General features: G+C 44.2%; 1 protein-coding gene across 4 annotated transcripts in view; it reads right to left on the reverse strand.

The window, feature by feature from the left end:
• NCOR1 (nuclear receptor corepressor 1) overlaps nucleotides 1-572 on the reverse strand; it is a 58185-nt gene extending 57613 nt beyond the window's left edge. For all 4 annotated transcript variants that reach the window (XM_082068735.1, XM_082068734.1, XM_082068733.1 and 1 more), the window contains exon 1: nucleotides 456-572. The gene's annotated coding sequence lies outside the window, so the exon portion shown is untranslated. The remainder of the gene's footprint in view (nucleotides 1-455) is intronic.
• Nucleotides 573-18569: the final 17997 nt, after the last annotated feature.

Below are 18569 nucleotides of genomic sequence, written 5' to 3' on the forward strand. Positions count from 1 at the left end.
ATATATATATTTTTAACTTGCACTTCTACCTACCTACAGCACGGGGATGAACACCCAACGCACCGGTGCTCTGGGATTCCTCCAAAAACCTCCCCGCAAGGGGCATTTCTCCCGCCCCCCGCCGTCCCCCACCCCCTCAGGACCTTCCCACACACAAACCGCGTAAATGGAGAAAAAACCCCGCAGGCAACCGGGCATCCCCCGCCCCAGCCCACACCTGATCCGCCCACCTCCCTCATCCCAGGGGGCTTCCCCAAGGGCCCCCCCCGACTCCAGCGCCCTCCCCCCGGGGACGATAGCGGCTCTCTCCCCGGTGAGGAGGGAGGAGGAAGGGATGGCTGGGGCCCCCGCCTCTTCCCCCTCCTCCTCCTCCTCACAGCGGAGGCGCTAGGCCCCGCTGTCCCCCCGAGCCGCGCCGCCCCCCCGCCCCGCCCCGCCGGGCCCCCTGCCCTTACCGACGGCGCGGCGCTGGGGCGGCCCGGGCGGCAGGTTCTGGCGGGGCTGGACGGTCGCGGCGTCTCACCTCAACCTCAGCGCCACCGCCACCGCCATCTTGCCTCCCCTCCCCCGGCTCGGTGGGCTCCGCCCCCTCTCGCCAGGTCCTGGCAGTTACCGAAAAAACAGCGATGCCGCGGTTCGGTGGTTTCTACCGGTCCCCACGGCTCGCCCCTTCCCCCCGCCATGCCGGGGTGAAACGTTGCTCGGGCAGCACCCGCTCGTAAGAAGCCCCGGGCAGGCTTGGCGGTGTGAGGACGGTTGTTATGCTCCTTCCAGGACCCGCTGGCCGGTGCGGCGGGGAAGGGTTCCCTCCCCCTCCCCGCTGAGGGGGCTCGCGGCGGGAGGGGGGGCGGCCGCCATGAGGCGAGCGGGTCCCGGCACCGCCGGCCGCGGCTGCGGGGGGACCTGGCAGCTCTCCCGGGGATGTTCCTGACCGGAGGGGCGGGAGAGTTGCAGCGCCTCGCTCTCTTTCACCGCATTACGGGCAAATCGATATAAATTTACAAGAACTGATAACGGGGCGCGGGGAGGGGGCACCGCGGAGCCCCCGGGCCGGGGCCGTGCCCGTGGATGGGGCCCCTGGAGCCGCGGGCACCTCAGAGCGGGAACCCGGCCCCGCCGAGCCCGTCCCGGCCCCCGCTGCGGCCCTGTCACCCCCGCGCTGTCACTGCGGTGCCTCTGGCGACCAGCGACTGCTGAAAAATGTGAGGTTTAAATTAATCTCGAATGGTTTTTTTTAATCCCCCCTCCCCCGAACGAGGGGTATCTCAATTGGTCCCTGCTTTTTCAATAAGGTATTTCAAATCTGCGTGGCGTTTTACCCGCAAAAATGTAGTTCTGTGTGTGCTAAGAGGATGAATCCCTTATCAGGTTTACTATGGAAAAAAAATACCATTAGACAGAATTAAATTACCTCATTGTTGATACAACTGACATTAAATACTGGAAGTCACATCCCACATTTGCGGGTTGTGTCCACACAATTATTTATTCAGACTCATAAAGCAGGGGCTCACCCTGGGGCAAACAGCATCACTTATAACTCATGTATTGTACCGAGTATGTAGTTACTACAGCGGCTGAGTGAAGTTACATGGCACTCTGTGCAGTGCCACATGAAGGTGACATGACATGCCCAGGCTGAAGTGTTTGCAGTGTTTAACCCCAACACATGCCTGTGGCTGCCTCCATTCCCTGGGAAGTGTCCAAATAAAGAGTCTGTGCGGGCAAGTCAGGCTCACATTTTGTGAGGTCTTTGCTGCTCTTCAGATACTGAATTCCTCTGAATTCTTTTCACCGTTTTATTTTTTAAACCTACACAGCTATCACACTCCACCATTGCTGACTTAATACATTTGTCTCCCATATTGCCTGTTCATCTTGAAAAGCAGTTTCTAAGCCATTGTGTATCCAATTGCCTTTTAATGTTTATTTTACTACTTCCTGCCTGCTTTTGCTCTGCAACCTTCTCCAGAGGTTGACTTCACTGCGAAGACACATCCAAACGTTTGGGTTGTTTTTTTTCCCCTTGCAGCCACACGAAGGACACCCAGCAGACAGCACAACGTGACCGAAGAGAAGCTCCTCTTGCCCCGCTTTGGGGTTTCCCTGAACCCGCGGCTCTTCCACAGCGGTGCAGCGCAAGGATCAAAGGTACAACACACTGAAAAGCTCAGCTTTTGTCACTATTAGTTATTATTTAACGCACCAGCAGGGTCACCGGCCTCCCCGCGGGAACCGCCCCCGCTCACACCCTCCCGGGCAGCCCTGGAGCAGCGCAGCCGGGGCACGTTTCCGCGACAGCGGCCGAGCGGCCCCGCCCCGGGGCGGGGCAGAGAGGGGAGGGGATGGGTGGGTTGGGCCCTTTCATGCCCCGGAACCTTCCCGCCGCCTCCCGCGTTTCCTGCCGGAGCGGCGCCGGTCGCCATGGCAGCGGGGCCGTGGTGCTGGGGACCGGCGGCGCTGCTGCTGCTCCTCGCGCCGCTGCTCGCGCTGCTGCTCGGCGGCGCGCGCCGCCGTTACGCGGCTGCCGGGGCTCGCGCGTCCCTGAGGGGAACGGCGGCGGCGGCGGCGCGGGCGGGCGGCGTGCGCGCGCTGCTAGTGACGGCGCACCCTGATGACGAAGCCATGTTCTTCGCCCCCACGGTGCTCGGCCTGGGCAGGGCCGGTGCCCGCCCCGCGGTGCTGTGCTGCTCCGCAGGTGAGGGGGGACGCGCCGGGAACGGCGGGACACCCACCGCCGAGGTGCCGCCGCCGCCCCGAGAGGCCGGGCTCCCCGCCCGTGACGTCATGGGAGGGCCGCCATGATGCCTTCCCGCGCTGTGACGTAAACCCATGGCTGTGACGACAGCACCGCTTGTACCGTGGGGCGACCCCGCGTGTGAGGTCACCGTGATGCCACACGTGATGTCATCGGTGTCCTGAACCTTCAGGCCTGGGCTGGGAGACACCGCGGTGGAAGTGCCGCCCCAGCCGCCCGCGGTTCCGCGTCACCACTCTGTCCTTCCACCCCGCGCTCCCGCGCAGCTGCTGCGCAGGGGCAGCTCTGGTCAGAACGTTCCTTTCTGCAGAGTGTGAGCAGCTGTGATCAGCAAAATCTGCCTCTGTGTCTGGACCTTGCGCTGAGGTTTCCCCATCCAATCTCTTGCTGTGGCACTGAGGTACTTTCCAACTGTGCGGAAGCGTCGGGAAGTTGCAACAAGGCGCTGTTTAGCGCAGCCTTTTGGCATCTCCGTTTAAGTCTGTGGTCTTGCAGAGGGCTTGCTTGGATGATTCACTTTTAATGTCACATTTGCTGTAAGACGTCTAAAAATAACAATTCAGTCGTGGAAAAATAGGCCCAAAGGGAACCCCAGGTCATGTTTTCTCTCAAGTGACCTGCAGGCAGCATCTCTGTATTTGCTGTAGACAAATGTCGGGGTTCCTCCACCTCAGCTGTCCGTGGCAGTGCTGCATTAGCTTTTCTTCACTTTTCCCTGAATCATTGGTGTAATTTAAGCTTGTTTATTTTTCATATCTGCCATGAGCATGGAAATGAGAGTATCTTTTTGTAGGAGCCTCTTACATATTTTACAACTGTTATCTGCCTCTTCTGTCTTATCTTCTGCAGACTAAGCAACTCTATTGCTTGCAATCTTTCCTCATGTTTTCTAAACCTCTGATCATTCTCATCACTCTTCTTTGGACTCTCCCAGTTGGTTCACATCTTTTTTCAAGTGCAGTGATAAAAAACTGGAAGCAACTTCTCCTGAGGCCTTTCTGGGGCTGAGGAGAATGGAAAGATTCTCACAGGCTCCACTGTTTCCCAGGACAAGAATTTCTCACAGCACGTGATGTTCTTGTCTTATGTTCTTCTTGTGACCTACTAAAGCTCCAGGTCTTTTTTCTGAAGAACTGATACCTAATCAGTTAATAGATTGGTCATTTTTTTGTGCGTAAGAAACAACCTAATTTTAATTGATTTTTCAGACTATACTGCTATACCAGAATTCATGAGCCTGCAGTGAAAAATATTTATTTTTTTTTATGTTTATTGTGAGGAGTATCTTAGGCTACAAACATTTACATCTTACACTGACAGCTACTTACTTTTGAGGGAAGGGAAGGGCCCTCTGTGTTTTTGAAAGCTCTGGCTAGTTCACTGCCAACTTTCTGTTCTTTGTTCTCAAAGCTTTTTGTAATACAAGACCATCTAGGTGAGAAGCCAGGGATTAAGCTATTGTTGAAGTCCAGTGGTGTAACGGCTTTACTGATCACTCTGTACCTCCCATTCTAGATTTAGTGCAGAGCTTTCACTTGTCTTTGCTGAGAGACAAAGGTCTGTGGATCCCATTTAGCTTTTTCACAGCTATGGAGAGATTACTGAAGTGCAACTCTGCCATTTCAGTTTTGGGGACTAATACGCTCCTGCTGTCAGAGACTTTCCAAAGGAGCGTTGTGTTTCTGTTTATTTTTTTATATTTTCTTTTTTCTTTCTTTCTGATTCAGTGACACGAAACATTGTGTTTGACACAGCCATCCATGTACTCTCTTGCATGTCGTTGTAAAAGAACTAGCAGCGCGTATGGGAGAGGACATTCACTGAGCTAATAGATTTTTCTGTGCCTCTAATTAGTCTTTTGGGCAATTCAGATGGTTCATCCTCTCATTGTTTGTATGATTGATGATGACGAGTTGTTCAAAGACTCTACAAATTGTAACACTGAGACAAAATCATTACTTAGACACCGTTATACTTGCGTGTTTAAGATGTCAATCAAAATGACTTAGAAATGAATTAGAATTACGGCACTGTGAAAAAAATCGGTCTTTTACCAACTGAATAATCTTAGATTGAAATAACAACTCAGTATAAATGTGTTTTGCTCTCTGTAGTAGCTGACTCTGTATTGTGAATAGATGAGGCCCAGCAGCATCAGCTATTCAGCTGTTTTTGCTTTCAAGAGCTTCCCATTTTTTCTTGTTTCATTTGTATATTCCTGATGTCCTGATATCTCAAGCTGCAGAACATGGATCTGTTCCTTCGAGTTCAGTAGGAGTTGGGTATTCTGAGAACAGTGGTAGTGTCTGGATAAAACATCACCTGCAGTCAGCTGTGACACTGCATTGCAGCAAAAGATGTTATCTTAAAACACTGGTGTCATCAACGGCCTTGCAGAAAGTTGGTCCAAAATAAGTCCTGCTCTACTCACGCAATCTGTCTAGTGAAGGTCCATGCTTGAATTGATTTTATGGGAGCTGGAACTTGTAATCTAAGCTGCAGACTACCAGGCTGACGTGTTCCTCTGCAAACCCACAGATAATCATTGTCACAGTCTCCTAAAATGATTCACTCGCAGTCTGCAAGAAGAGTTTATGTTTTTTTTTCTAGTTACTCTTTCCCTCTTTGAAAGTTTTACAAAGCTTGCTAGTGATGGCTCAGATTGCTCCACTGCTCCAGAGAAATGCTCGATTTAGATGACTCACACCCACAACAATAAAAAGTTCTAGTGTAATTCAAGACAGCTGACTACAGACTTGAATCGTACATTAATACGCAGTGTTATTTTTTTCATTTTATTGCTTCAAAGTTAAAATTGGCTTGCAAGTACTGCCTTGCACAGGGCCACATTTTGGAAGGGGCCATCACAGCTCTGGCATGGACTTCGTGTGGCTGATGCCAAGAATAAATAAAGGAATGTCAGGGCAAGATGAGCAGAAAATAATTCAGTGAAGAAGGGGGTGGTGTTTTAAGATAATGAATCCTGTTTCCTTGCTAGTTGTTGGTCTCAGTCTGTTATAACTCTTCCCAAATGCTTCATCTAAATTAGCTTTCCTGGTTTTGGTTCTATAACTTCTTTGCAATCCTGCCATATTAGTTTCTGCCAGAATTTCCTCTGCGAATGATGCAGACTTGTGAGAAATCTTCGTCTTAAACCAGAGGTAGTTTTGATAGAATTCCTCATTTCTTCAAATCCTTTTAGTTGCATCACTGTATTCTATTGCAGTGTCCTAGTGTGATATGACAACTGCTGCTTATTAGAAGTGGCCCAGGTTATATTGTGAACTTTAATCACTTAAAGAATACACCATGGGACAGGCTTCTCCTGTGTTATCTCAACAGTTCTGGCCCAAGTGCTCTGGACTTGCTGTTCAGCTTGGCTCTGTGCGCCTGTACTGGTGAGAGTGCGGGAGGGAGTTCACGGCAAAATGTCTATTAGTGAAGGAGATTATAATTACTGATTTGTTGTGAATACTTGCTTTTTAAAAAGTGGACTAAGATCCCACAAACCTCTTTTGCGGACACAACCTGGAAATTTGCCAGTGATAACAACTTTTAGTCACCTCACTGCAAAGGCAGTTTCTCCCGTGTTTATGAGAAGACCTTGCTTGATTGTTTTGTAATATATTGGTAACTTCCATTCAGAAAATGTGTAAGCAGTTAGTCCATGTATATGCACATCAGAAGACTCCTTTTTCCCCCCACAAAGCATGGTCAGCCTATAGAATTCACCGATAGATATATTAAATCTGGCTAAAAATGTAGCAATGTTCACAAGTGGATGAGGCTTATACCAAAATAAGACAAAAAGCCCAAGCAAAACACTCAGAAGAGTTAGAAATTGTGATGTTTCAAGGAATAAGACATTTACTAATCAAACAAGTGGTTGGAAGCAATTTCCAAAGGAAGTTATTCCAGAATTGTTGTCTGGAAGATCTCCTGTGTCTTTGGCAGAAGGATTTAACTTTGGCCAGTCTTAAGATGAGGGTCCTGGAGTGTTTGGACCACTGATATGATTAGACATGGCAAGTTCTGATGTCCTTGCCAAATCAGCTTCTAAATGGCTGCGATCCACAGAGCGTAAACATGAGGGATGTGGTCAAGGTGGGCAGCACTTTCCTCAGCGTTTCACCCTGAGCTAAGCCGCGTGTTGCTCAGGTAAAAGCTCGGGAGTTTGTCTGCTGCAATGGATCTGTGCCTCAAATGATCCCCTTTCATTTAATGTGCAATGCTCAATGCTTTGAGAAAGAGAAGAATCCTTTCCAAGATAACCTAATCTAAGACAGTCTTGCTGTGTTTGCTATTTTCAGGAAATTATTACAATCAAGGGGAGATTCGTAAGAAAGAACTGGAACAGAGTTGTTTTCTACTGGGGATTCCTGCTTCCAATGTAACAGTCATCGATCACAGGTAACCGGTTTTCATTTACAGCATAATTTAATTGCAGTTTATAAATAGAGGGTGAAGTTCACTTTAAAATTCAGTGAAAGCTCACTGCAATCATTCTAAAAAGTCTTGAGGAATCTCAAAAAAGACCATATTAGATATTTTTGTTAAGTCTTAACATAAATCTGATCAATGCAAAAGACAATTCAAATGTATAATGGGGATCATGATCCCTAGGTTAAGATCTGCTAATCCAACATTTTGAATAATGATAACTGTACCTGTGGTGTCTGGCATGGTGTGTTTGGGCAGTGTGGTCACTTTTTGTTACACTTGTTGCATAGTCAAACTGACAATTACAAACTCTGAATTGTCTGTAGGCTCGTCCTTACAGGGTTAGTGTGCAATTCTGTTAGATTTATAATCTGATTTAGTCCTGGCTAAAGACAAAAGTGAATTGCAGCATTAAAGACAGTCTGCAATAACATGACAGTAAGATTATTTCAAATTAAACCATGCAAGATTTCTGTTTTCTTAAGGTGTGATGTTGTTTTTTTTAGTTGTGTGTAGATACAAAGGTAGCTGCTCAAGATGACACTTCTTTGTTTTGGTATTAATTCAGGAACTGTCTTCTGAGAAGGTGATTTAACTCCTTGAGTGAGTGAAACTCAGAACTAACATTGTAAAGGCCTCTTAAGTTGCCCAGTCACTGTCTATCTAGGGGTGATAGGAGCTGAACTGGATACTGCTTGCTGGGAAACATGTACAAGTGGTTGTTTCAATTCTGAACAACTATCAATCAAACAATCCTTAAAGAATATTTTTATTTATGAAGAAATAGTATTAATAGCAACATATTGATTTAAAGCCACAACAACTAGAAATGTCAGAGTTGAAAAAAAATCTGTCTTCTGGCAGGGCCTTTTCCCATGAACACATTTTCCCTTGAGCTAAGGCAAGAGAAACCACAGTCCAGAATATGAATCTTTTTGAGTTCTTTGCTTTTTTTAGCTTTAGGTTTCTCTCCAAGTTTTCAGCTCACTTATGAAAACAGCATAGGAGTTGTTTTTCCTTTGGAATGGAAAGAGATGTTTCCATTCTCTTCTCATGAACTGGTTTTGGATAACATCAAGTTTTGTAGTACAATCGTATGGCAATGGGCAACACATTTTGGGGGGGAATAAGGAAAAAAGCTGCTAACCTTTGCTAAGCATAAAAGATTCTCAGTGAACCAACTTTTGAAATTAAACACAGAGCCCAGAAGCCCTCTGGCCTTTCTTTCATCCTCTAACGCAATGTGGGGTTGGTTACTGTGTGATGCAAGTTTCCCGATGCTGCTCAGTCATCCCCCCGCATATACAATCCAGAGTATGAAGCTTTTTGCAAGTAATACTCTGGTTTGCTTTGTAGGAAGGTGGAAGAGGAAGAGCTTAGATCGTGGCTCTTATTACTTTTGTTATTTGTATTACATATTTATATAAGTAATGACCGATACATTATTTCCCCCAGTGAATGCAGTGCCTGGAAAGACAGATCCATCCCGTTGCCCAGAGCTTCTGGGCATGGACTAGAACATACAACATTGTTCTTAAGAAACAGGCTTAGACTCGAGGTCTTTATCTTTGGGGTTAGACTGCTATGAGATAACCATCACATCTGACTTTGCTGTGTATTCAGGGAAGTGAACTGAAGTTCTTGCTGAATTTTGCTCAGAGCTTGTTTAAACAGTGAAGTCTGTTCCCAGTGCATGATTTACTCTGCGCTCACTGACCATGTGGATGCTCTCTGTGAAAACCATCTATGGGTTAGGTGTTAGCAAAATGGGAGAGGATCAGGAATAATTTCTAGATGTCACTGAATTTTTAGAGTAGCTAATTTTGAGAGTACTATTTTCCAGCGGTTTAGACAAAGCACTCGGACTTGGGGTTCTTGAAACTTACTCCGAGTTCCTGGATTCCTTAAGGTCAGTAGCTTTCCTGTGCCTCTGTTATGACTTCTCTAATTTATAGATGACATGAAAATATTTGCCAGTATGGCATGATGTGAAACTTACTAAATGAATAGTTTATCTACTGTTAGATTTCTGGGTAAATTCATGTCCATGGAATACAGTTTGGGAGGCTGTTCTCTTTAGCATTTTGTCTTCTGTAGGCACTGTTTAAGAACAGAGCCCTTACGCTTTTTTTGTTCCCTTCCTAACCCTTCAGAAGATAATTTTCCATCCATGTAAAGGACTAGCACATTGCTGCTGGCATGCTGCCCATCTAACATTTCTTTTACAAACACTGAATGCGTTACATTATCCAAGCTGCGGATTTGTATTTTGGTAAGGAAAGCCCAAAGGATTGCTAGGTCTGGATCTGCTCCAGCCATTGTAGTGTGGAGCTGAGTCATGCTGCTTCATCTTTCTTTGCATGATCTACGAGTGAGTGAGCAGAATTTTCAAGATGTAAAAGGGGAAAAACATCTGAAAAGTGAGGTGATGGACTTGCTCCGTAATCTCACTTGGCCAGGCAGGTATGAAATCGATGTGTCATTTTGAATTGTGTGTGAACTTGTAAAGAGAAAGCTTCAGTCAGCCAGCCTGTGATGAAATCTGTGTTATAGCCCAGATCCTTCTGAAGTCTTTGTGCATGGTTGTGCTGGACAGAAAGTAAGACTGATTATTTGCATCTTTAATATGACAGAAAATATTTGGCCCAAGTTTGCACTCCAAAGAAAATAGCTGAGATTTGTGTAAACTACGACATTTTCCATTCACAGGGCAAAGTCTTACTGCAAATGATGTTATATCTGCTTCCAAGTTTCCATGGAAATTGCACTCCGTTCACTTTTTTAATGTTATTATTTCACTTAAGTCCAAAAGGGCTCTGATTAGACAATGCACAGGAGAGAGGACATCTGCCCATGCAGAATCACAGGCTATCTGCAGATTTTTTATGAGGCTACAGAAAGGCTCTAATTATTTTTTAATATTTTGTCTTATAATAATTTGTTGCTGTTGGGCTTGTTTTTCTTTCCTGTACAAGGTAAATAGGTTTTTATTGCACTTCTTCATGTTTAATTTCTAATGAACTTCCTTTCACGAGCTCCCCATTTTTAGTGTGACATTCTCTTTTACTGCTAATTCAAAAGAGCTGATCTATGAGCTGATGAAAATTGCTGCCATGCTTTATTCTAGAAGAGCTGAAAATTTCGGTAGTGAGTGACGGGATTCTCTTCATCTTACATATCCCAACAACACTGTAAAAGTCTTTATTTTTTGCAGAATTTTCTTGATTTTAAAATGGCATTTGTGGGACCCGAAAAGCTTAGATCTAAATTGATAACAGGTTTAATGTGTTACAGGGAAAACAACCTACATCTTTTGAATCAAACATCCTCATCCTGAATACTAACACACTTTACCGTTACAAGAAGGCATGAAGCCTTTGTCAGTTGGGTGGGTATCTTGGTGTTTATGTAATCACTATAGCCAAACTTCACTTCTGTTTAGTGTAATTCCTGAAATTTAAATTGGTTTTTTTCTGACAAGACAATAAAATACTTGGCCACCTATTTTTATTTACATTTCTAAATAAACTGAGAATTTTTCCAAAACGTGTAACACATGGCAGCTCATGCTGATATTTTAAGACATCAGAACACTTCATAAAAAGGATTATATCAAAGTCTGCCTTCTGGCTTCTGCTTGTTGCTCTATGCAATAATTTAAGAGGAAATTCTGGGGATTGAGATGTCTCTCAGCCCTCCAGGAAAGCTGCTGTCTGAAACAAAGGCTTGTATTGCAGTAAGTTAGGTTGAACTATTTTGTCCTAAATTAAATATTTTCCTCCATAAGGAAATCTGCCTTTTTGCTTCCCTGGGGCTTCTGTGAACCAGGTCCTTTCTCAGCCTTCTGGCATCATTAACTTCCTTGCTGTACAAAAAGGGGGAAGGGGCTGTGGTGAAAGGGAAAATGATCCTTTCGGTGTCAAAGGGGCACGTCCCCCAGATTACCTCTGTGGAGCAGTGAGCAATGGTCCTTTTCAAAACATTCAAGGATTCTCCTTCAGATGTCAACAGAGACCTGTCAAACCACATCAGGGAAGTCACAGCAGGGTTTGATTAAGAGCAAGAGTCTGGCCAGGGAAGCCAAGGGCTCTGAATTAATGCAGAGGGAACTGAAAGAGTTCTGCTAAAGGAGAAAATGTCTTTATGGAAAACAAATCAAAGTACTAAGTGTTGATATTTATAATTTTAATGCTCAAGATTATTTAAGTGGAATAAAAACCATGAAATACTGATCTGAAAACATAAAAGATGAGAATAAGGATCCCAGCCATCCCCCGAAGCTGACGCAAGTTTGATTCAACTTAAAAAAACATCAGTACTGGGAAGCTGATAGTAAGAAAAAAAATAGGGCTGTGCATAGTCGCTGTGTTTCAGGAGTCTGGGAAAACTGGCCAGGGCTGGAGAGAGGGATATGCACTAGGAGTAATCTGGTTTTGTTCTTTCCTAGTTCTTACCTTCTACCATTCTTTCATTAATGGCTTTTAAAAGTTCCCCCCCTGTAAGTTAAAAGCAGCATCTGCCTGGAAGCAAAGAAAGCTTCAGTGACCCATCCTGAATTTGTGGGTCATTCATGTCCCAGCTTTGGCGTCTCCTGGTAACACAAACAGAAATGCTGACTGGAGTGATTCTGTCCATAGACCACTTGTGTTTGCGCAGAAGGAAATGTCTCTGGGTTTGCTGGTTTCCAGTATAAAATTCAGGGTTTCATATGAAAATATTTTGAGTGGACTTTCTTCATGGTGCTAATAAGCTATAGAAAGATACCATCATTAGATTAAAGCTATTTTCAACAGTTACACCCAAGAGTCCCCTTTTAAACATGTCAGACGATAACAACCTATTTATTTTGCCAGTTACCCAGTGGAACAATACAGCGTGTTTTGCCAGTGGACACCCTGAGGAACTAATGGAGAGTGACAGGCATCTCCCCTTTGCCCCCGGAAGGTTCCCTGCTCTGACAGCCCAGCAACATCTCTGGTACTCACTCATTTTAACCTGCAGCTGAAAGTGCCTTGCTGTTAGTTACAGGCAGACTGAGGTCTTTTATCAGGAAAGAGAAAATGGTCAACTCTTTTCCTTAAAACGTAACAGTTATATCAAATACTCACAGTAAGTTAATCAAGGAGGAGGAACCAACAGAAGAAAATCTAGCAGGGGTTCAGCTTAAGCTTTTGAATCTCTGGGAAAATATATTGCTATTTCTACTGGGAACACTCTTAAAAGCTTTCTCGCAATAATGGGTTGGGCGTTAACGCCTTGTTCACAAGAACTGTGTGGTTTCTTTGTGTGTTCTCATACTCTTATTTTAATTGTAGCTACAGTAGAAAATGTCGAGTGCCTCAGTTAAAATGAAGCTGTGATATCTAATGCTATGACATAGTTTGGAGACACTGAACCTTGAATCTGCAATGGTTTTCCATTTTCTGCATGTCAGGTGGTTACTGTGCTGGAAAACAGAGGGAAGGGGGTTTGCAGCCTCTCTTGGTCAAACTCCCTTTGGGTTTCAGTCGTGAGTTACCCCAATTTCTGTTTTAACTAAAGGTCAGGATTCTAGGTGTAGTAGGTAGCTCCTCCAACTAAGGCGTATCTGTACTCACACTTTAGTTGGAGGTAGTTGCAGTAACTTCCCCCCAAGTTGCCTCAGTGTCTGGGAGACAAGAAGTTTCAGGGTGTCCAGGGGCCTCATTACATTAAAACCAGTTGTTGGTTTATTCCGGTTCCCATCATCTAACTTTGCTAGTTCAGACAGTCACTAGAAAATTTATGGAATAATCAATATCTGAGCCTTGGGAACAAAGCCTTTATTAGGTTCATTAAAGACAGAATTACAAGACATAATGTCAAAGGCTATCAGACCACTTTAAATGCTGCGATATGCTTTCTTGCTGAGTGCCAGCAATATAATCCTCATTTCTTGAGCTTTTCAAAATTCCCATTGAAGTCAGAAGGCATCTCCTAAGAGAAGACGGGAAGCAGTGCACCCAGCCCTGGGGGTTGGTTGGGAGGTGTCCTCTTCCATGGCAGACTCAGGGCTCAGTTGATGAGCTGCAGAACTAGGGTGTCGTTGGGGCCTTTGGGACAGGACTGGGTGGTGAAAGAAATTCCTGAGAATTTCACTTCCCTCTAAAAATAATCAGTTGGGACCCTTCTGCATCTTTTATAGAAGACTACCATGTCAGGATAGAAAAGTAAAATTGCATTGTGGATATCACTCCTGAGTAATAAAAGGAGCTTAGTTACTTTGATGTTGATTGAAGTATTTTCTTTTTCATAGGAATAGCAATGTTTGGATTACAGACACTATAAAGAGTCAGTGGAACTTTTGTGAGGACATAGACTTAAAAATTCTCTGGTTTGGGTCTACATGTTTTGGGTCTACAGCAACACAATTTTTCCACATAGGTGGTAGAACTGGAGCTGTAGAATCTTGGATGTCTGTCGTTCTTTCCTCAGAGCCACCTTCTGGTCTCATCAAAATCAGTGGGGCTCGGTCATGGACTTCAGTAGGACCAGAAATTGTCATTGAAACAGTCAACTAGAGAAGACAAAGTTCTGTTTAAGAAATGTTAGTATGGGGAAAGTTGGAAAAGCAACTGTACAATGGATGTTGTGTAAAATGTGTTTTCTCTTAATGACCTTCCAGTTCAGATTGGCTCTGTTTACATACAAATCAAAAGCTGGTTTGTCCAACTGCCAGCACAGCAAAACTCAGTCTGGGATCAGAATATCCAGCTGTGTCTTTTGCCTCTGACATCCTCCCAGTAATAAAAATTGTGTGGCTGGGATTTGGCTACAATTGCAGATGATGTGTGAGCCAGAATTGAATTCAGCCTGCTCTTCCTCTGCAGGACAATAGAAGTTAAAACTTGTTTGTGTCAATAAAATAAGCATATACAACTCATAACCCCTTTGGGACCAGATATGGTGAATAAGATGCTTTTTTTCCATCATCACATTTCTAACCCTGACCAATGTTAGTAATAATGCTGTGAGAACTCAGACTTTTGTCTTCCTCATTTCAAAGCTGGAGCGGAAGCTTTTGTGGAGTTTACCTGTGAAGATGCAGCATCCAGAGAACAGACACAGTTACGACAAGCTTTGCAGAGCTGTCTAATCCAGGTTCTTTGTTCTTCGCTTTCAAACTCCCTGAAGGGTACGCTGTGTAAAGTGCTGTCTTTGCTCTGTGAGTCTGTACTCTGAACAGCTTCCCTGCAGACTGGCAAAGTGACAGAGATAGTAACTTCTTCACAGGTGACAATGGTACTGCTAACAGTAGTTATGTCCCTGTTTCAGTCTTTTTTCCACTGGTATGTTAGTAAACTAGGCTGCTCTCAGACTTTGCCTTACAGAGGTTTCTATTTGGTAGCTTGTCGGGAAAATGAGTGCTGCACCTTGTGAGGCAGATGTTAGTGGAGTGTGTGGTGTCAGAGAGGTTTCGGGTGCTGTCTGCATGGAGGCAAAGCTAGCTATCTTTATAAGCAAGCAACACCTGATGAAACATCTTTCTTATAACAGTGCTGAAAGTTCTGGCTGTAGTACAGAGCTTTGTTGGCAATTTCACTTGCAAGTTGCACTTTGCCCACCTCATTGTAAGGCTGCTTGTAAAGCTATGTAGCAGTTGGGCAAGAGCATTTGCTATCTCCACTCTTTCCATTAATAAAACCCTATTTGACAGATGATTGAAAGCTCCTCCAGGTGACAGTGTCAGGGTGAACCAGCAAAGGTGTTCTCAGCAATCTAGAATCCACGGCTCCCCAAATGCTTCTAGCTGATGGCAGTGGGGTACTGCTCTGCAGCAGCGTGATCCACAGCTGCCTTTTGAAGCGTCCTACAGCAAGAGAATTCCCATTTGTGTTTTCTTGGCTGAGTTTGTTGTGACATGCCCTGTTATTTTTGCATTCTGTGTCCATTCTGAAGTTCCCACAGGCATCCCTTCAAATGAAACGTTGCATCACTGAGGAAGTGAAGCCATTAAAAGTGAATGCTTTCGCCAAACACTTGGAGCAAATACAGTCAGTTCTCATCTACCCGAAATGGACTTGCAAGTTGACATTGCAAAATTTGGGAAGAACAATAGGCCTTTCTTGAGCGGTTTGATGCAGCTTTTCAAAAAGCTGAGCTGTGCTGTTATTTTTTTGCCACATCATGAATGAAGGTTTTGTATTTGCATGGAGCCAATGTGGAAAGGTTACCAAGCAGAGTTCTTAGAGCACACATCTTCATACTTCAAAATCCCTTTGAAGGAAGAGAAATTTTAAGTTCTCCGTGGAACTCTGCTAAGGTCTCTGACCTTCTCTGTGTTTTACTTTCATGCTCTAATAATCCTGCCTTTCTGCGGAGCCGTGGGATGGACCAATTACTGGTTACATACTACTCTCATGGTATGGAACACTGTAGAAGCGTTAAGGATCTTTATTAGAGTTTTCTTTGCTAGTCAAAGGGTTAATTTCCTTTTCCAAAGAAGGAGATCTGATTTAGGTTTGGCATGGGAGGAGGGAAGACAGAGGATTTTGTTCTGCAGGAAACTAGGTCAGCAGGTTTTTATTATCCTGCTCGACAGCCCAATGTGGTTTGCATTTAGGAATGAACTCGGTTGACATTGTGTATGGTTGATTTCCTCTTCCCAGAAAGCAGGCCTCAGACATCACTCCATACATTATGGCTTTCCCAAATTGAATGCAAGAGAATATTTAGCTGAAGAAGATCAGGCAGCTGTGAGTTAGATATGTTTTTAGAGCTGGCTGTCAGGAGTGCCTCAGGAACACAGAATGAAGTCCAAGATGTTTTGGAGAGGAGGAACAATAGGGCTGGAATCTTTTCAGTCACTGAAGTGCATCAGAATCACAGAGATCTTCATTGTTTTTACAGCCCATCTACTGATGATTGTTCTTGTAGCCTGTAGCATTGTTTCGTTTTTCTTGGATGTGGTCAGATTCTGATCTCGGTCCTGCTGAAGTAAACCTGGAGGCATTCCCTGGCTTTCTCTGAAGCTACTGCCATGTGTGGCTGAGATCACAGTGTGGTCCTGCAGGTAACTTTTATATAGGGAGTTTTCCATTATAACTTTTGGACCATCAAGACCGATAAAAAATTTGAATCATCCAGAATCTTTTTCACATCTTCCAGCTTTCTCAACCATACACCCTGGACTGTATTTTTTTCCTGGGCAACTGAGAGTAGGTGTCTGTGTTCTTTACCTCTGCCTATTGAAGACCAGATTGTGGCAGACATCACGCATGTTGGAGAATTCAGGCTGCCTTTCTTTACAGAGTATTTTCACTTTACTGAATAATGTAAATCCAAGTACTTATGACTTTAAAAGAATCTACTTTGGTTTGATCATAGGGATCAGGTAAGGGTGATGGAGCTTAGAAAGGCTGCTGGTAACATCCAGGAAAATTTCTGAGTAATAGGACTGAAGGCTGAGCATCTATTTCAAGTTTTATAGTCTTGTTGTTTTACAGGCTTTAATGTGAGTTAATGGCTATTAAGCATAATAAAACCATCTAATTCTGTCCTGTTCTAGTCTTTATTCAGTTCTGGCATCGAGAAACCCAGACATTTTTGCAAACCATGTTTGGCTTTTAAAGCTGAACAAGGAAAATACAGGCAATACTGAGAAGAACAGACAGCAGTAGGTTGCCAGCAATTCCTGGAAATAATGGAGTTTCACAACCATTCCCTGCAGATTGGACATTTAGGGAGGCAAGATATCCTCGTGGCTTACATGGAGAGAATAATAAAAATGCAAAGTGTGTTGAGAAGGTTTATTATGGTAGAAATTCAAATACCATTCTAGGGTTTAAACCAAAGAGCAGCATATCAAATGCCTCAAAATGATGACAGCATAGAAATTTACAGGTCAGGAAGTTGTATATAGCCTCTCCTGAACTTGCTTTTAATGTCATGATAGGCTGTACATTTTAGTTGTCCAGTGCCTTTGAATCTTTAAACAGTCTCAGCTGCAATAAATACACTCATGTAATTGTCTTTTGAAATATGAACATGTTAAACAGGGCTGAAGAAAGCTGGTATTTCTGTAATACCCTTGTGCTCTTACACTGTTGGCATCTGTGACCGGGAGCCAAGAAAACGACAGCGCATGTCAGGCTGAGGGGCAAGAGAGGACTTGGAGCAGGCAGACAAGTACACACAATAAACATCTGAGCCAAGGCAGCATTTTGTAAATTGCCTTCTACATAATGAAAACAGAAGAGGTTGTAGGAGAATGTCCATAGCTTCATTCAGGGATGACGGATTATTTCATCCAAATTTGCAGTGGATCAGAAAATTTCACTGTGTTGCTGGAAGACTTGGGTTGTATTCCTTTACTCCCTAAATTGAACCAAGTTGAATTTAAACTCTTAGTTCAGGAAATGAGAGGTGGAAAATATTCTCCCTCTTGTAGTGGCTCTCCAGAATGTGTATTATGTCTCTTGAAGCCATCAGCCATATGAAGCTTTTGGGATATGACTCACAGGATAAATAAGTTTAGTTGTTCTCACTGTGAATAAAAAGGGTAAAATCCTACCTTTTCATAAAGGCTTTTTCTTCCACCAGAGTGGCCAGAAAACATCACAAATCGTTAGCGTATCAGAACTGTCACTGAAAACACACTAGCTTCTGGGTTGAAACAGCAACTGTTAATAGCACTCAGTAATGCCCTGTGTATGAAAAATGTCTGCAGCCACATATTTGTGCTCTTTTAGATGAATCAACTTGAGGGTTTCTAGACTGAAAATGAGGTTGGTAATGCAGAAGAGCAGTGCATGTACGTCAGCAAATGAACAGATGCTTGCGGAAGACTGCGGGATAAACAGATGCCGAGTAATGCTGGTGTACAAAATAAGCCATTTGTGCCCATTTGGGAGCTCTGCTGCGTAAAGGATGCAGCCCACAAATTTAAGTAGGTTATGATGTTCTCTCCTATGGCTGGGGTTAGAGGCCAGTCCAGTTCACTGCGGAGTAGCCACTCTGTGGAACAAACATGAAGCCGCTAAACTAAAATCGTCTTTCAGAGAGCAACATCTGCATATGGGTGCATTTCTTCTTTGTTTTTAAATGTAACCCTGTCTTTACCAATTAAAGTAGCTATTTAAGGATTAGAATATGATCTCTGGGCTATGAACACAAATCATGTTTATCCCTTTTGTGGGATAAAATATATTTAGTCTTGCTTTATTTGTAGTTATTATTCCTTCTTCGTGTTCTAACCAGTAATTAACCCTCTCCTTTGATAGTTTTTTACGGCTGGGAACAGGCTGACAAGAACAGTGCTCTTTGTTCTGCACTGAGGAGGAAACCATGCCAGGTAGCAAACCTGTACCTGTTTCCCAAACTGAGGTAACCATCTCCTGGAGCAACCTCTGCA

This window comes from Streptopelia decaocto, assembly GCF_964273445.1.
Source record: "Streptopelia decaocto genome assembly, chromosome: 18".
NCBI classification, from domain to species: Eukaryota; Metazoa; Chordata; class Aves; order Columbiformes; family Columbidae; genus Streptopelia; species Streptopelia decaocto.